Source organism: Falco cherrug, chromosome 6 (genome assembly GCF_023634085.1).
Source record: "Falco cherrug isolate bFalChe1 chromosome 6, bFalChe1.pri, whole genome shotgun sequence".
In the NCBI taxonomy this organism is placed as follows: domain Eukaryota; kingdom Metazoa; phylum Chordata; class Aves; order Falconiformes; family Falconidae; genus Falco; species Falco cherrug.
In genome coordinates, this window is record NC_073702.1 from 86,913,148 (window position 1) to 86,930,815 (window position 17,668).

Here is a 17,668-nt window from a genome sequence, read left to right on the forward strand (position 1 = left end):
CTAGCCTACAAATAACGCAATGTGCCACCTGGAAGAAATACATCGTTTGCACTGCTCTCTCCATCTAGGTGTGTTGGAGACACATCCCTTCCCATTAAATAACACTTCTTGTAGAGCAACCCTGTCCTCAGCCTTGCACCACGATAATTGCTGAAGGACTATGCCTCACAATCAGAGAGAAAAAGCCTGCAAAATACAAATCAGCTGTTAAAAAAACTCAGCCCTGTGAAAGAAAAACCAGCCACAAGAAAAGGAGGCTTGACAAAATGTATAAGTAAGGCGGCAGCAAATTTTCAGAGGAAAGAGTTAAAGCAAGTTAAGAAAGAGTAGAGGAGAAGAACATTCCTGATCTCAAGCTCTAAAAGCACCAGAGACACACACAGCTCCTCAGATCTCTACCCGTGCCTGAAAGTGATTTCAGGAAGCTAGAAACATCTCATTAACGGTGCTAAAGAAAGTGGAAATTTATCCTATGCTTTCCTTGACAGGACCCATGCACTACAGAAACAGCTGCTGGAGAAGGACAGCCAATGGCTCAGAGCTCCAGCTTGGACAGTCAGTAGAAAGAGCAGAAAAAGAGTTAAATTAAACGGGCAGCAAACGAAGGGTTTCCCTCAGAGGGATGTGTCCTCAGCCCCCAAATAATCAAATAGCAAAGACATTTCTCGAGAGAGCTGTTTGCTGTTGAAAATTTTAATTTAATCAGATTAGGTTTGGTAAATATTTAAACAGAAAAACCAAGAGCGTTCTCATTTCTTTGGATAATACTAAACCTGAAATGTTTCTATGCCCCTAAACCAGAATATCACAGAATGCTAATTTTGCCAGACTTTGCCTCAAAGTAGAAAGACAGAAAATTTCAAAATGTCCAGCTCTCCTGGGGAATGGAAATCCCAGTTTCCAGTCTGCTCTCTCAAGTGTCACTGACAAAAATCCGACTTTGGATTGTCCCCACACCTAAGGTTTATTTAAGTAGGCTCACAACATTTCTTTCACCGAGAAGATTTATGCATTTATTATATAACTAATAGCAGCCACCGACCTCTTCTGTTGCACTTTACCAGGACAGCTCTATTCTGCAGGCTGGAAACAAATGGTCCCCCCTTCTGTGTTAGGTGCCATCTGCTAAGCCTTGAATGTAAACGAACAGAAAGACACTTGCAGAACACAACCCATAGGCAGGATCAATTCCTCCTGACACTGCATCTATTACTTAGACTTCCCTTCGCTTTTCTAACAGCATCAGACTCCAGCCCAGTGCTCAAAGCTGCATCTAGTTGCAATTAAAACAAGCAAAGGTTTGAGTTCTCTTGTTTCCTTTGATAAAGCAACAAAGGTCTTTTTCACCTGCTGTAGGAGAGCCACTTGAAAATTCCAAAAGCCTTGAAATTTTCAATATAAACAAGCTCCAAAGAAAGTTCAAGAGAAACAATTTCCCTAATTCTTTAAGGTTTCCATGTTAAAATCAGTCTTTCACAATGACTGAACATTAGAAAACCGAAACTGTTGCCAACATGAACACTACACTTAGATCACAATATGAATTAATGAGCTTGCTTTTCACCTTCATCTTCCCCTTCTTCAGTGCTTTCCTCCCCCTCCCAAATAAATGATCCATGTTCCTAATAAAGTGCTTGAAAGGAAGGCTGGGAAATTTAATAATAAAAAGCTCTCTGAAATTAAGTTTCTGGCAGTGCTTTAAAAAAGGAAATGTTATTACTTGGTCCTTTGCTTTTCCCCAAAGCAAATTTCAGTCCTTTGAGGACAGCACAAATATAAAGCAGATAATTTACAAACCTTTTATTCGGCAATTTGCCTGGTCCAAATAAGCAACTATAATAGAAATTGCCAACTGAGTATTTTAAAGATTCTAGTATATGAAGAGATACAACATATTGCAGAAGAAGAAAGTCTCTGTCTAAACTATCAAATTATAGACTTTCAATAGGGAGCAAAATGTTGAACATGTTAATTTTCACAGGAAATAGAAGGGAGCATTAAGCACTGAAAACCCGACAATAATTGCTGGAGTTCTTATCATATAATAAGTTTCCTATCTTAGCTCTTTTGCATTTGCTGTACTGAAGATGAAAAAGGGAAAATACCAAGAGTTTGCCTTAGACTGCTCAAGTCCAGAACCACACATGAGCAGATACTTGGTGAAACAAACCTAGATCTTGCTTCTGCTCATGTCTTATCAAAAAGAGTTATCAAAATACTCTTGACAATTCAGAAAACTAAAAAAATCAATTAAATTGTGAAAACTTAATCAGGAAAACAAAAGCAAGGCTAATTCTCTGGTTTCCCAACAGCTACAGTGTCTTAGGCTGTGTCTTACATAGCTCTCAAAGAATGGTGCACACAAATCAAGCTCCATTGAATTCTCTAGGAATTCTCCTTTTGCGTCCACTGAGTGAGGTTTGAGCTATAACGCAATACATAATTTTGTAGAATTATTTATCAAGGGACCTACAGACTAGATTTTCACATCCACTCTTGTAGTTAATAGTCCTACAACTTTGCATCACCATAAAAGAGCATAATTTTGCAAGATTCATGATTTATTCCTAGTTTCCAGTGACTATTTTGGAGTACTTACCACCAAAAAGAAAAATGATTTTGTGTTCTGTCCTTCTACACCTCACATGCCTCAGACACACGGTTGATTCCACTAGCCAAGTCAAAAGAAATAAAAGGCTGAAGTGTGTGGGAAAGCATCTTCCTACGTAAAAATGCTAGGATGTTTAAGCTGTTTGTTTAGAATACCACCATGAAATATCTTTGCAGAACTAATTTTTTTTTATTATTATTATTTTGGATTACATTGTTATTCAAGGTGCATTGGTCACCTGAGGCACACCTACTTGTCTTTCCAGCAACACTGCTATTTGTCGCTGTGTGCAAATGTTGATTTCAGGATTTGCATAATATCACATCCTTCTCCTCTCTTTTTTTTACACACATCTTCCTTCTTCTAAAATATAGCATGATACTTCAGAAAGACAGATGGGAAAAGATGTATTCACAAAGCTTAAAAGCAAACCCAAAACAAAAAGCCCACTTGGAGACGGGACCCTCAATTCAGAGACATTCAGAACTGGAGGTTTGGCTCATGACAGCCTATGTCACATGGAACCAGAATGATCTGAAATATTTGGACACTGGTCTTTGACAGGGAAAAAAAAAATCATGTAGACACATGCTCTGCTTTGATGAGTGAAACAGAACCACCATTAGTCAGAAGAATGCCTTGCACACTTTTCTGTTCACCCCAACACCTTCCACAAGCAATGAGCTTCTTCCCAAACAGAAGCTGAGAAACAGGAGGCCAGCTCAACCGTGCGCGAGTATGTGCGATCCAGTCAGATGTGTTCAAACTGAAAAGCCTCACGTGGACCAGCCATAAACAGATGCAAGCAGGTGACTGTGTGAGGTGAACATCAAATGCAGGATTGGCCTTCTCTGTAAAACAATGCCACCAAAGCAATGACTTCAGTATCAAAAAGGCAGTAGATGACTCCTCTGAGCTTTGAAAGCCTTTGGGTTTTTCTGTCAGTAGTAGCCTTCCATAAGACTGAAGGACAGTTGTAGGATGTATAAAAAGCTAGTGACTCCCTAGTTTCTGTCACACTGTGAAAGGTTGGCTTTTAAATCATACTATAACTTCCAGCAGGAACATGCAAAAACATGTAGCACAGCATTTACTACAAGTAAAAATCCAACCCCTTTCCAGCAGAGTTGCGTAGTGCAGTCAACAAGACACTTCCAGCCTGCAAAAATCTCTCTGTGTGGTTCCCAACAGTATTCAACAACACGGCAGTCACCAGCAGCCAACACAGAGATGGTTTCAGCTGTTGATGGAGCAGGAATGAGCATCCAGGACCCAGAGACAGAAGACATCCAGAACAGCCTGCCTCATCCAACAGCTACAGGAAGCTTACATAGCTCTCAAAGAAGTCCTTCCCATCGCTCTGCCCAGCAGCAGGAGGCCACTGCAAGATCTGACAGCCCAGATAACCCTAAACAGAAGAACAATACCTCCGTGTGCACACCAGCAGGTACAAATTCAGGAAAGGGAGAAGCTAAATGTCCTTTCATGACTTGGCAAAACCTTTTTCCCCCTTCTGATCAGGGAATTCGGGGACTTAAAAAGACCCCCTCCTCCATATCACTTTCTGGTGGCACGCTGCGCATCTCTACCACCCTCCTCATAGATCAGAGTTGTGTAATCACGCCTGAAGCAGAAGGTTGGTCCACTGCACTACTGCAAAACTCATAACAAACACTTCAGCTATTAATTAACCAGGTTATGTATACAGTGAATTTAATCCAAGCCACACAGCAGACATTTCTATAACCCAATTAAGTCACAGAATATTCATGAACTCATACATATACATCCACAGATCATGCCCACCAGAGCACAAGACTGGCTCAGGAAAATACTTTCACCAGAGAGTAAATACATGGGGTGACATCTTCAGCTGTGGTAAATTAGTGTTAATCACCTAATGCTGGTAGTAAAATCCTTCAGTGTATAGTACCTGAGCATTTGGCCCTCCAGATTCTGCAGGGTTATGATATTAACGTACATACCACGGTTAGCTTCCTTGGAAAATAAAAATGGGCTGAGAAATGTCAGGATTGGATTTGGACTTTCAAGCTGAAAACCCTTTAGGTCTTCTGCAAGTTTACATTTGGACAGATCAAAATTTTGAAATCTATGCTAATGACACCTTGGTGTTTACAGGCAGGGAGACGATTCTAAGATGATTCATTTTTGAACTGAGAACAGTTGGGAAGAAGTATACATGTATCAGAACCAGACATCTCTGATATCCATTTTGCAATTTGCATGTTGCTTATCCAACAACAGCAAAGCATTCAGATGGATCAAAGGTACATATGCTGACCTGTTTTTCACATACTGACAAAATTCTACTGGAAATTGTATTTTTAAAGTGTCCAGGATTTTTAAAAGTCTGTGAAGAGTTTCTAAACAGCTTCTTCCAAATTTAGAAGGAATGATGGATGAACAGTTATTCTTCAACCACTACTTTAAATAAAATTCAAGGTTGAGACTATACAAGTGAAACTTTGAAATACAGATCTTAAAGTTCGTAAGTTACACGTATGTACCAGAATTTAGGATCTAATACAAGCATCTCTTCAACCTTAACTACCAGATCATGTATTTGATGTAATCATTAATGCAAATCAGTACCTATTTTATTCTTTTACTTCAACTGTAAATCTTCTAATCACAGTCTGTACACATAGTTTAGCAATGAAATACCTATCACTAATGCTACTGAAATATTCCATATAATCTTGATTGTATCTTGATTTATCTCTCATGTACAGTTACGAAAAATACACATAAAAGATTTTATCTGTAGAGCCGTCTCCAACAGTAATGTTAAATGAAGAAATCTATGAAGGCTTACAGAAACCTCCTTTCCCTCCGCAGGAAATGTCAGAGACCTGCCAGATAACCCTTAAGAATAAGATTTCTGCACATAAATTTCCGATTCAGCTGCAGGTAAATTGCTAGGACACATTGCCAAACAAGTCCCTATGCTCGGAGAACTAGAGGAGGCTTAGAAACAAAACATCAACTCCATGCTAAGCATGTAAGTGGAGAATGGTTAGAAAGCATTACCTTCTCCCTCACGAGAGCAACCAGGCAAGGTCCTGCCACGTCAGCACTGCTGGCATTTTTAAGTCCACGGTGGGGCTGGAGGTATCCAGGTCTCACTTGCTCCTACAAATGCCTCTTTCAGCAAGATCTGTTAGCACAGGCTGTAGCGGTTCTATCTCGCAAGCCATGTAAAGCGTTTTCAAAATTGTGTGCCTCTTAAAATAATGGCAGACAGGCACTTTCTGCCATAGCTTAATTAAAGCAGCTCTCTCTGACAAGAGGGTGGGTTTATGCCTTTAAAGGGTTAAATTATGCCACATAATAAAATTAAGTTTTGCCCTGGATAGACACACCTAAAGCTGTTTTTTCCTCATGAATGGGAATTGTACGTTTATAGCAAGAGCAGAAAGAGCTCAGTGAAAACTTACAAAGTGCGTATAATCCTTGGATGAACTAGAAAAGCCGGAATCCATAAGAAACTCTGTATAAGGATACCCAAGTGGAGGATCTTATCCTGAATGGTGCTGCTTTTCAGAGGTGAAAGGGGAGCGGAGAGCGCTTTATTCCTCTACGTCTTATTCACGCCCGGTGTAAAGGAAAGCAGGCTTTCAAAAAAATCCAAACCAAACTGTGTTTTTATGGATCCACTACTGAGCTGTGCAGCCCGTGACGGGAGCATTGGTGCTCTGCTCCTGAAGAGGATCATTCGCAGCTTTCAGCACTGGGGGGAAAGGGAGATTTGACGCCACCTTCCTGTGAGGTAATTAACGGGGACCTTCAGCTGCGTAAAGCTGATTTTTCTCTCCATAAAAGTCAGACGATGGCCTTCTCTACATGCAGAGTGAATCCTGAAGTCAATACCAAATACAAATTCAGACACCATACGGTGCACTCGGGATTTCTGGAGCCTGCTTCTGGTGTGCTTCCCAGGACTGACAGGAAGGCTTTGGCCCAGCAGGATCTGGCCTTTCATTACCACCAGGCTGCATTTCACCAGAGGAGACACACCACCCTGCCACACATCACCTGCTTTGACAACAGCAAAGCCTGAGGGAAGTGGTACTGGCTCTTACAGCATCACCTGAAGGATCATCAACAGAAGGCGGGTAAGGCAGCGCACTGAGGGCATCTGAACACCCACCAGGACACAGCTTTGATGTCTCTGAAGCGACAGACCCACCACACAGCGGGATGTACACCCAAGGACAGGGAGGACCGCTGCCTCCTGGGTCTTTGTGTGTCTTAGTGCCCCTGCGCGGGGGTGGCTCGCCGCAGCTCAGCACCCCTCCAGCCACTGCACCCTCCCTTTCTGCAGTCTTGTCTTACAGGATTACACTGAAATTACAGACCTCAAACCAACCTGGAAAGTTAAATCGTCTGGAGAGTGAGTGTAAATTGGATTACCTGTAACTGCTAGCTCTCGCCCAGCTGCACCACCACGGCTCCTCTGACCTCTGCACAGTAAGACAAATCACACAGGCAGAACAATAAAGGGGTGGGTTTGGGGGGGGTTTTGTCCCAGGAGAAAGGAAGACAGTGGTAAAATACACTACTTAATGTTTTTATTCTGCCTGTTCACTTCTCTCTCTCTGGCTTGTGGCATTTCACTGCTGCTGCTGCCTGACCACATTTCACCAGAGAGGGGACAGCTCATGCAAGGAGCTGCAGCAACGAGCACCCTCCCCTCGGACACTCACACCCCTCACTCATCTCAGTAGGGCTCTCCTCCCCAGCTCCAGTTCTCACCCTTGTCCCCATCCTGCAGCAGGAGCGACCCAGCCCAAGCCCTTCATCTGTGGTGCGGTAAAAATCAGTGCTGCTCATGCTGCTGCTAAGTCACCAGGCAGCTCTACCTGGGAGCTTTCATGCCACCCAGATTGGAGTTTTCATTGCCTTCCTGGCCCCTCAGACACCAGCACCTCAGAGGATTATAGTTCTGCTAGTTCAAGCAATGATGGTGAGTTTCTTGATAAGCAGAACTGCACTACTTCAGGGTGAAAGAAGAGATTTTTAAACAGAAAGTGACTTCACCTGACTGCTTTGAGATGGATGGGACAGCCTTGTGCTGTCAATTCCTACACTGATACCTACAGGGAAAAACACCTCTTGTAGTCCTTTGAGAGAGACCCACAGTGACACCAGGGAATGGCTGGGGTTAAACACTGCTAATTCCACTTTGGTTCTGCATTTCAGACTTCAGAAATATTTGGGCTGGCCAGTTCAAGAGATGGACCTTAACCCAAAGTCTGAACCAAGTCCAAGCCAAGAGTAAAGCTAATAAAACCCCAGGGTCCTAGGAGTTTAGTGTTCAAAACATCCTAAAACATCCTACTTGTGGTACTGGCCCTGCAGACACATAACCCTAAGAAATTGTCATCTCTTCATTAGAAGCAATCCTACAACCACTAAAGCTTTTCTCATCTGCGTTTCAGTCAATATTTCTTGAAAATCTTTATACCCACATATAAAGTGGGGCCACTGTTTCAGAACCGCATCTGTCTTGTACACTAACCAGCATTAAAGGATCCCGCCCACGGGGCAGGGGGGACAATGACACAAAAGTATCAGTAAAAATCTTTTCTGTCAATACAAACAGTTTAGGTAACGGGCCAGACTCAGTTCTCCCAGACAATGGGAGATGCCCCTCTGATTAGATTTCAGTGTAGTAGGAAAGACTGTTTGAAATGTTTTAACTGTTTTTTAAACATAGCTTGATGATAAAGAAACTTGTTTTTCAGTTTTTAAAACCATCAACTTAAGTGCAACTGAATTCCTCTTTCATTCCAGCACTTATAAAGCATTTCTTTGTCTTAATACACACCATCATGCTGTGATAAGTGTAATTTCCCATGTATTAGTGTTTATTTATATTTAACGCGTATTTATCTTAAACTCCTCCCTCACTTCCGATGAGTAATTTTTCTTTATAGTTACGTGAACATATTCTATATTACAGAACATTTACGTGTAAATTATTTTGTTCTCAAAACATAAATAAAAATAATAGCCTTGGTTTTGTGAAGTTTGCTACAATGGACTTGAATCTGTTGAAGAATGAAGAATGAGTCATAGTGTGTATGCCTCTTGAATTCTATATAAGGTGTCAAATCTCTGATTCTTTAGTTCAATCGGCTTAAAGGAAAAAAAACAAAAGGGGAAAAAAACAACCACAGTTTTTTTATTCATTCTGTTCTGTATGTATAACCCAAGATGGCATTCTGTCAGGCAGAGACAGCTGGCAGCAAGGTTGCCTTTCTCTGTTTGGCAGTTATTTGTAGTTGCCAGCTATTTGGAACAGTCCCCAATCTTGTCTCACAGCAAGTCAGGTTGTGTACCCTGCTGGCATCGAGCCACAGCCATCATGGCAAACTGTAAAAGACTCCGAAGAAGCAATAGATTTTCACAGAAAAAAATAATAATAATAAAAAAAATAATAAAAAAGAAGACACCAGACTCTGAAGCATTAAAAAAAAAAGGGGGGGGGGGGGGGTGGCGGTTTAAGGTACTCACAACAAAAACCTCTACAAGAAGTTCTTTCTCTACCTCTGGAATTCAGAGTGTCATCTGGTTTGGGATCATCTGCCCTTTCAGTGCAAGTGTTACCAGCCTGCCACTGGGAAAGCTGCCTAATTCTGTCCTCCCAACTACATGAAGAGAATTTATAGCAGGTGTGTGAGCTGTCTCCTGATTCTAGACAGGTAACTTTTAAATAGCAACTTCTTTAGGACACCCAAAGCTGCACAGGACTCTGAATGAGTGAAAATAATTTTGAATTAATGCTGTTTTGAGGGAACAATTCCAACTTACCTTACACTCTGCTGAACTCCTAACTAGCTTTTACTGTGTTAACACATAGTGAGGAGGTGCAGCAATCGCTATATGCATACTGATTAATCAGCCTATTTGGCAACAGTCGGGGTGATGAAAATGTAACTTAGTGAAAATCTAAGTTCTGCAGCCCAGACAGAACACAAGCCAAAGGGAGCCCTGGCACTGCCGTGCCACCAAGGGAGGCACTCAGGCACACCAGGCAGCACCTGCCTTCCCCCACCCCACCAAATCACAGGGACTCTTCAGAGACTGCAGAGACATTCATAGGGGGTCTTCAGCACCCGCTGCACCAAGCGGTGTATGCAGAAACATTCAGTAGGAACCGGGAAAGAAACCCTGTACTTTAGCATCATGGATTTAAAAAGCACTTTATGCACTAGTGGCAAAGCCACAAACATTTTGAGCAGTCCTCCACCAAAATGGTGAAATTATCAAAGCAGAGGCAGGAATTATACAGCCACTGAAGGGACAGCAGTCATTCAGAAATCACGGGAAACAGAGGGCAGAGAGCCATGAGAACTGCAGTGCTGACGGATAATGAAGAGAGAACTCAAAGTTTTAAAAAAATCAAATTCTAGTCCTCATATTTGTCCGTTTTCAGCAGCAGCTGCTGACACTCTCACTTGCAACACAGGGGAAGGTTATTTTTAAACAAGAAACTTCCAAGACTATATAACTATTCCTAGGAACTTTCGCTATTTTGCAATACATAATTCAGAATTACAAATCAGATTTGCCATTGGTGCCCTGGATCGTTGTTTTCATGGGCTGTCAAACTGTCTGCATCTGTACCTTCACTTACTGACTCACTTGTCACCTGTCTGAAAAGAAAACAGCTTTAAAACTTCGGTTTAACAGAGAACGTAAAAGGAAACATAAGAAAGCACATAATGAAAGTGCCTTATAAAGCATCTGTTATAAATCCCTTCTTTCGTTTATCGCTTAAGGGATGGCAGCAAGTGTCACATGTTCTGAAGCTGGTGGAGAATCACTTCTTTACTGCAAAGTTTATCAGCAATGTCAGACTCCGAACACAAGCATGGCTCATTAGTTATTTAGTCATTCTGAAATCCCCAAACTTGGACTTAGTCTAAGAATGACAGTAATGGGCAGAGACATGACAAAGACATTATCACTCATCGGAGAAAATGCTTTGAACTGGAGGCAGAATCTCAAAGCTAGATCATGGCTTGTTACCTAATACCTGCTCCAATGTTAAATGTTAGTTGACACGGTTTGTTAACTGGTTTGGGTTGGGCTCCACTTATGCCTTTTTACTGATCCTTTCTCTTCTGCCATGAGGTTAGGGTGAGATAGGTGCAGAGGAATGCAGGCAGTGGGTTGATTAACACTGATAACATGCAGCTGTGGCCTTGCTACGGAGGCAGCGGGTTGATTGACATGGATGATGTGCAGCTGCAGCTCGTTCCCACCAAGGGTTAAATAGCACCGAGGATGGTGGGAGAGGGGGCTGGATGGAGGAGGTGTGGTGTGGCCTTTGGGGGAAGGAGAAACAGCAGGGACAGTAGAATCCGACTGACGTAAAGCCTTGTTGCAGCCTACTGGTTTGTATTGCAACAAGACAGGGACATGGTTTGTAAGGACACTATTCTCTCCTCACTTTGGGGATGCTGCAGAATGAATGTTTGTGGATTCTGAAAGCATCAGGTGTAACTCGGCGTGGCAGAATTAGCATGTAAGTCCACCTCAGTTTGCTTTTGTAGGTATTTCACCACCACGCCATCAGCTTTAGTCTGCAGGTATTACCTCCTTTGCTACAGGTAGTAACAGTAAATTTCAACTCTCCTTTCAGCTATCACATTTCCAAGATAATTCTTGAAATCCTCCCTATATTGATGGCCATTTTCAGAGACCATAGGACAGAGTATTAGTATTTCTTCTAAACAGGGAGACCTCTTCCATAAATCTCCCTCTGCCCATCAGTCTGAAGCAGTGCTGCACACCTACCTGTCCTTTCCTTTCTTTCTGATCTCCTTCCCTTTCACCCAACAAAAAGTCCAATCTGCACTACAAGAACTGATACTGGTAACTGAACTTTTAAGCCATTTGGAGCACTAAAGCCAGACTATACAGTGCCCCACAAAACTTTTCCAGAATCATTTCTTCCTCTCCCTCAACCAAGCTCTAGACAGGAGTCCAAGGCAGATTGCAGGTATTATCTTCTTTTATATTAATTATTACTGATTTTTAAACTGCACATCATGTTCTCGTTACCACAGGCAATACTTTAGCAGCTCTAGTTGTTTCCTGCTCATGCTTTTTGAGAACGTAACACCCCTGTGTACAAGTGGCTCTGTAGTTTCAGCTGAATTTTGCATGTGCATCCTGCAAAGGCAACTGCAAGCAGTGCAAAACCCCAAACAACACTGCATTGCAACACTCCCACATAGCAAGTGAAAAAGGCCAGATGCATCTCTAACTTCCAATGTGCAACTGAATTAGCCTGTTTAACTTTGAGTTTTTACATCATTTTCACTATACTGTGCACCTTTAAACTTTACGATACATTCTGGTTCCAGAAATCTTACAGGATTACTAAACGCTGCTATGGTGCTACCTTGCCTATAATTAAAAACAGCAGTTTTTCAAGTTTTCTAACTGATCACACTCAGGAAAGATATAATCATAGTTACCAAAAGATATAACATGACACAAAATGAGTCATCCCTTAGTCGTAGACTGCTTGACATTTAAAAAATTGGCCTGATTTAAAAGGGAAAAAAAGAAATATTACCTTGAAGGTCATTAAGCTTACAGAGTGATTAACCTAGGGTTCACCGGAGAGTGGGAATAATAGTCATGAATTCCTAACATGGCAAAATGGTCAAGGCACAGAACACAGTCACAAAATCCTCCGCACCCCATTTCTATTTAAATTGTTCAAGGTTTATTAGCTGCCTAATTGCCCAGGCTTCAGCACACTGCTTGCTTCAAAACCCGAAAGGGAACTGGGGCATTACACAGCTTTACCTTTGCCTGGCCTGGCTGGAAGCTGTACCGGGAGCAATCTTGCCACAGGAATTTTTTGACAAATTCCCAGAAAAGTTGCAGGAAACATCCTGGATTCATTTCCAAGAGCAGACAGCATATGGTAGGACTGCCCCAGTGCAGGTCTTCTCAGCTGTTCTATGTCTGTGTCTGCACTTCTGATGCCAGACCAGGATCTAACTTGCCTGCTTCCCAAAAGGTTATGGAGAAACAGCAGCTGCAGTAACACCATGCTTAAGCAACCAAACAGTTCATAGATTTTTGATGGTTTAGATTTTTGATGTTTTCGTTGAAAAGGAAACAAGTGAAGAAAGCTATTAAAAATTGCAATGATTTTTTCTAGGAGTAACAAAGCTGAGATTCTGTTATTTGGCTATTGATTCATAACAGGTCACTTAGACAAGATTTTCAAGGTGTTCTCTGAATCACAGAGGCCAAAAATTTGCATTAAGCAAGAAACATAAATAAAGTTAGTTGAACTTACTTGTCAGTGGGCATGAGACGATCCTTAGCTCTATATTTTATTATTACAACAGAGGGATCCGCTACACATATTTCTCTCATAGCTCTTGAGCGCGTATCCCACACGGCTCACCCAAGACAAAGGTCCAAGAAACTGGGCACTAAATGTCTGAGATCTGTCAATAACCACAGAATTGGCAAAAATGACACTTTATTGCAGCTGTGTGACACTTTTAACCCTAGAGATGGAGCGCAAATTGCTGAAAACACCAGAGTGATGAGCAGGGCATGAAGAGAACATTTCATTTGGCCAGCCTCTGTGGAAGGGCAAAAATAAACCAGTAAATGGAAGGATCTCCACCTGATGAGAAGTTACCTCCTGGTCCTGAACCAGTCCACAAGCTGGTCTAGCTTTATTGCATAATCATGGAAAATATATCAGACAGATTGACAAAAGTGTGGTCACTCTTTTGGTATAAAGTGCTTAAAAGGGTATTAGATCATGTTTTCTTCACAACATTCATTAATGTTCTACCTGTCTTAAAAAATGAATAAGCAAACGTGGAAATGATCCCCGGAGAGATTTCACATGAAGTGATGGTGCCCTCCCCCTCACCAAAACACAAGATTTCAGCTGCTGCACCAAAGCATTCGCTATGACAGTACAACACTTCCCACGGTAAAACCATGTCTTTCCCTGGGTTATGTTCACTCCATGTGTGCTAATAACAATGCCCTAAACTCAGTTTCAGTATAGTACCAGAGTAAAAACCAACTGTGAAAAAAAAAATTAATGAAATGGAATAAAATAGTAAAACAAAATCTTGCAGCAAGTCTGCTCCTGGCCTGCACACAGTCAGATCTGCCGATTGAGGAGCAAACCAAAGCTTTTACTCCTATCGGCAAAGCTTACCCCATGAGTGCAGTTTTTCTGCCACTTTTTGTAACAATAGCTTTTTAATGAAGTGCTGGCTGAGGCCGCTCGCTGCAGTCTTGCCAGAAGAGCCACTCTGCTTGCCGTGTCCTGGAAGCGTGGAAGGGGCATGGCACAGGGATGTCCATGTACAACAGCTACCACCTCCCCACTCCTGTTGCACGCACACCTGGTTGAGCTTGCTGCGTGTGCTGCAGGTGTGATGTGCTTTAATCTGCGCAGGATTTGGGCAGGAATGAGCAACCCCATTTACACACACACTTTTATTCTGGATAAGTCACAAATCAACTCTCTGGCAAGCGTGGATATTGAGACTTTGCACTGAAACTTTGGCTGGCCCTCAAAGCAACAAACAGGTTAGAATGCCACATGTTCCTACTTGTGACTTGATACGTATTTTAAAGCACATCTACATTTCAAAAATTAGTTACAGAAACCTTTTGTTCTGAGGTATTTCAAATACTAGCTTAAAAGAGCATTTAAAAAAGCAGAAGGCTATCTGCTGGTTTAAATAATTCCTAAAAATTACAAGACATTATTATCCTAGTTTTGGCTGGGATAGAGTTAGTTTTCTTCCTAGTAGCTGCTGCAGGGCTGTGTTTTGGGTTTAGTATGAGAATAATGTTGGTAAGACACTGGTGGTTTAGCTGTTGCTAAGTAGTGCTTACCCTAAATCCAGGACTGTCCAGTTTCCCATGTTCTACCAGTGAGCAGGTGCACGAGGAGCCGGGAGGGAGCAGGGCCAGGACAGGTGACCCCAACTAGCCGAAGGGATGTTCCATACCACAGAACGTCGTGCTCGGTATATAAATGGGGGGGACTTGGCCGGGAGCCACCGATCGCTGCTGGGGGACTGGCTGAACAATGAGCAACTGCATTTTGCATCGCCTGGGTTTCTTCACTTGTTTGGGTCTTTTTCCCCCCTGGGGTTTTATTCCCCTATTATTCTTGTTGCTCTTATTATTATTATTACATTTCAATTATTAAATTGCTCTTAACTCAACCCACAAGTCTTACTTTTCTTTCATTCACCTCCCCATCCCGCTGGGGGCAAGGGAGGGAGGGTGGGAGTGGCTGTGTGGTACTTAGTTGCCAGCTGGGGTTAAACCACGACATGTATTAGGTGTATCTGTCACAGAACTAATGGATCTGTAGTAGTACTTATCCTCTAAATTAAAAAAAATCCTGAATTACCCACCAATTTTCTGTACATTCAGCAGTGTGCATTAAAAAAATAAACTGACTTCAAACGACTTGCTATTATAGCCTTATTAAGTAAAGAGACTGATGATAAAATATAATATACTGCAAGTGTTCATCTTATGATCAGTTATTGCCTGTTAGGAATATACTCATGTAAGAGCATGGCACTTTTTCAGCAGCCAAGAATAGGCGTGCACAAAAAGGAGCTCCCATGGATTAACAATTCATCTCTGCTCTCAGGGAGTGACAGTCTCCAGGATTGACCATGTTGGTTGTGTCCCTGCTCTAAGAACAGTAATTAAAGAGGAGTCCAACCTGAACTCTAAATCCACATTTTGTTCCTTTGGATGTGGGACTCAGTTCCCAGTTACAGCTTTGCTTGTTTTCCATAAGAATTAAAATTTCAACAGTAAAAGCCACAGCTCCTCGTGTGCAGGACAGCTTGAAAGCTGTTTCCACCCTCTGACCCAGGTGCTTTGGCAGACACCCTCAGCAACCTGCCATTCAGAGCTACCTCGCAACTTCCAATTGAATGCCAAAACAGAATGATTCTAAATTAGCACAATGCCCACCTTTTGCTAGACTAGCACTATGCCCCCCGAAGGAGTACATGAGTACAAGAGCTGCAAGCCTACAAGATTTTCTGAAAAAATTATCATTGGTTAAGGGATGACTTTGCATGCAAACTGCCACGGGCATCTGAAAAGCCCTGCTGTCCTATGATGCATCATTTCCTTCAATATTCAAACCAAAATTCAGCTTAAGTTCAGGTGAGCAGCAAAGGTGCTTTCTTCAAATGCAGAAATGTTTCATTACATCTTTTCCTTCTACTGTATCACTGCTTCCTAGTGAAGTTCATAACTCATTTTTCACAAAGTCTGTAATTTGATAATCTAAGTACACCCAAAGGTTCCCCTCACCCTCCTCCTACCCTTTCCTTTTCCTTCCCCTGCATTTCCTGAGCATTCAGCTTTCAAATGGAAAGTATCGCAACAGCTCGCCTCTACTCTCTTCTCAGTGAAAGATCACTGTTTCACAATTTCTCAGAAATCACTGCCAGTGCTCAGTCTCATGTTCCTGATCTGCCTGCACTGTACAGGCAGCCCAAACCCACAAAACGGCAATGCCGTGCAGCTGCAGGGCTGCATTGAGATGGGGGGGTGGGGGGGGTGGGAGGGGGTGTGGAGGCGGAAGGAGAGGAATTAAGGTAGTTTATTGCCTTTTTCAGATGCTTTGAAAATGAATAAAAAATATTCTACAAAGCTGATGTCATAATGTGAGCCAAAGAGAATCATACATAACTAGCTCACGGAAAAGAGACTGGATTTTCCTTTAACCACCTGAAACATCCTCCAGAGGTAGCAGAAGAGAAGACCTGTGCTACGGTAAAAATAATGCAAGCTGCAAATCCATCTCCAACAAACGATACCATTACATATTCCTACGTAACTACACAGGTTAAAACAGGCCAGTCCAAAGCACCACGCAGAGCACGCTGCAGTGCCACGCAAGCCGTGGCTCCCAAAGTGCATTTTTGGGACTGTGCTGGTGCCATGCCTGCAAAACCGAGGGCACTGCAGAAGAAAAGCAGAGGCCAATGTTTCATCCGAAGGGACTGTGCTGCTGTGTCACACAAGCCGGGGGTTAGCATGGCATTCAAAAGCACAGGTTCAATTTTTGTATCGGTTAAAAAGATTAGTTGCAAATTGGCATTAGTGTATACACCGTGCATGTAAGGGTAAAAACATTAAAAAATAGCTCAGTAAATAATCATCCAAATTAGATTACAGAGATAAATTGTGTCTAGATTATCCTCATCAAGATATATGATGGCTGTAAAATCTTTTTGTAACAGAAATTGGGTTACTAAATCCCGCCCCCCCCCAAAAAAAAAAAGCCTGTCATTGCTGGCTGTCTATCACACTAGGCCAGCCTTTGGCCATGGCAGACTTGACACACAGTCAACATCTTTCATTTCTCAAAATCCCATTGTTATAGTAACCTCTTTTCAAACGTATCAGCATATTGTAACATCCAATAATTCCACCAAATTACTTACAGAGCCCTGGGCACTGGGCAGCGGGCGGCTGCCGCCAGCTCGTCTCAGAACACACCAAAGGGAGCAGCACACCCACCTGCGCACCCAACAGCCTCATCGTCCAAACCATGGCACAGCTGCACCGAGCATGAGAACCAAAGCAGAACTGCAGAGACCCAAGAAAACTCATTACATAAACGACCGTTTTCTCAAACGATAGATCTTTCCAGCAGAATGTTCCATCGAATGATACGGGCTATGAAATGGGCAACAGACTTCCAAAACTCAGAGAATCTATAGATAAGATAATATATTTTCCCAAGAATTAACATGTCTGTTTTCTTAATGCATGGAAATGGCAGTCACTTTCAAATATTTTCAGTACCAAAATTTTAAGTCAGTATTTCAGGCAACCCTTAATAATTTTTTGGCATATTTAAAACACTGCATTAGTGTCTCTATCTGTTTTGTTATCAGAAATGGGCTATAAAGGCTACCAGGATGCAATAGGTCCTTCAAGCAATAGAGAACAATGTTCTTTAATTAGCTG

General features: G+C 42.2%; 1 protein-coding gene across 3 annotated transcripts in view; it reads right to left on the minus strand.

Moving 5' to 3' along the window:
- The window catches only part of SMYD3 (SET and MYND domain containing 3), a 419,814-nt gene that overhangs the window by 213,648 nt on the left and 188,498 nt on the right, over positions 1-17,668 (minus strand). The window contains exon 1 of one of the 3 annotated variants that reach the window (XM_055714565.1): positions 7,046-7,064. The exons of the other annotated variants lie outside the window; for them this stretch is intronic. The gene's annotated coding sequence lies outside the window, so the exon portion shown is untranslated. Of the gene's footprint in view, positions 1-7,045; positions 7,065-17,668 lie in introns of those variants that run through there. 3 annotated transcript variants of the gene reach the window in all.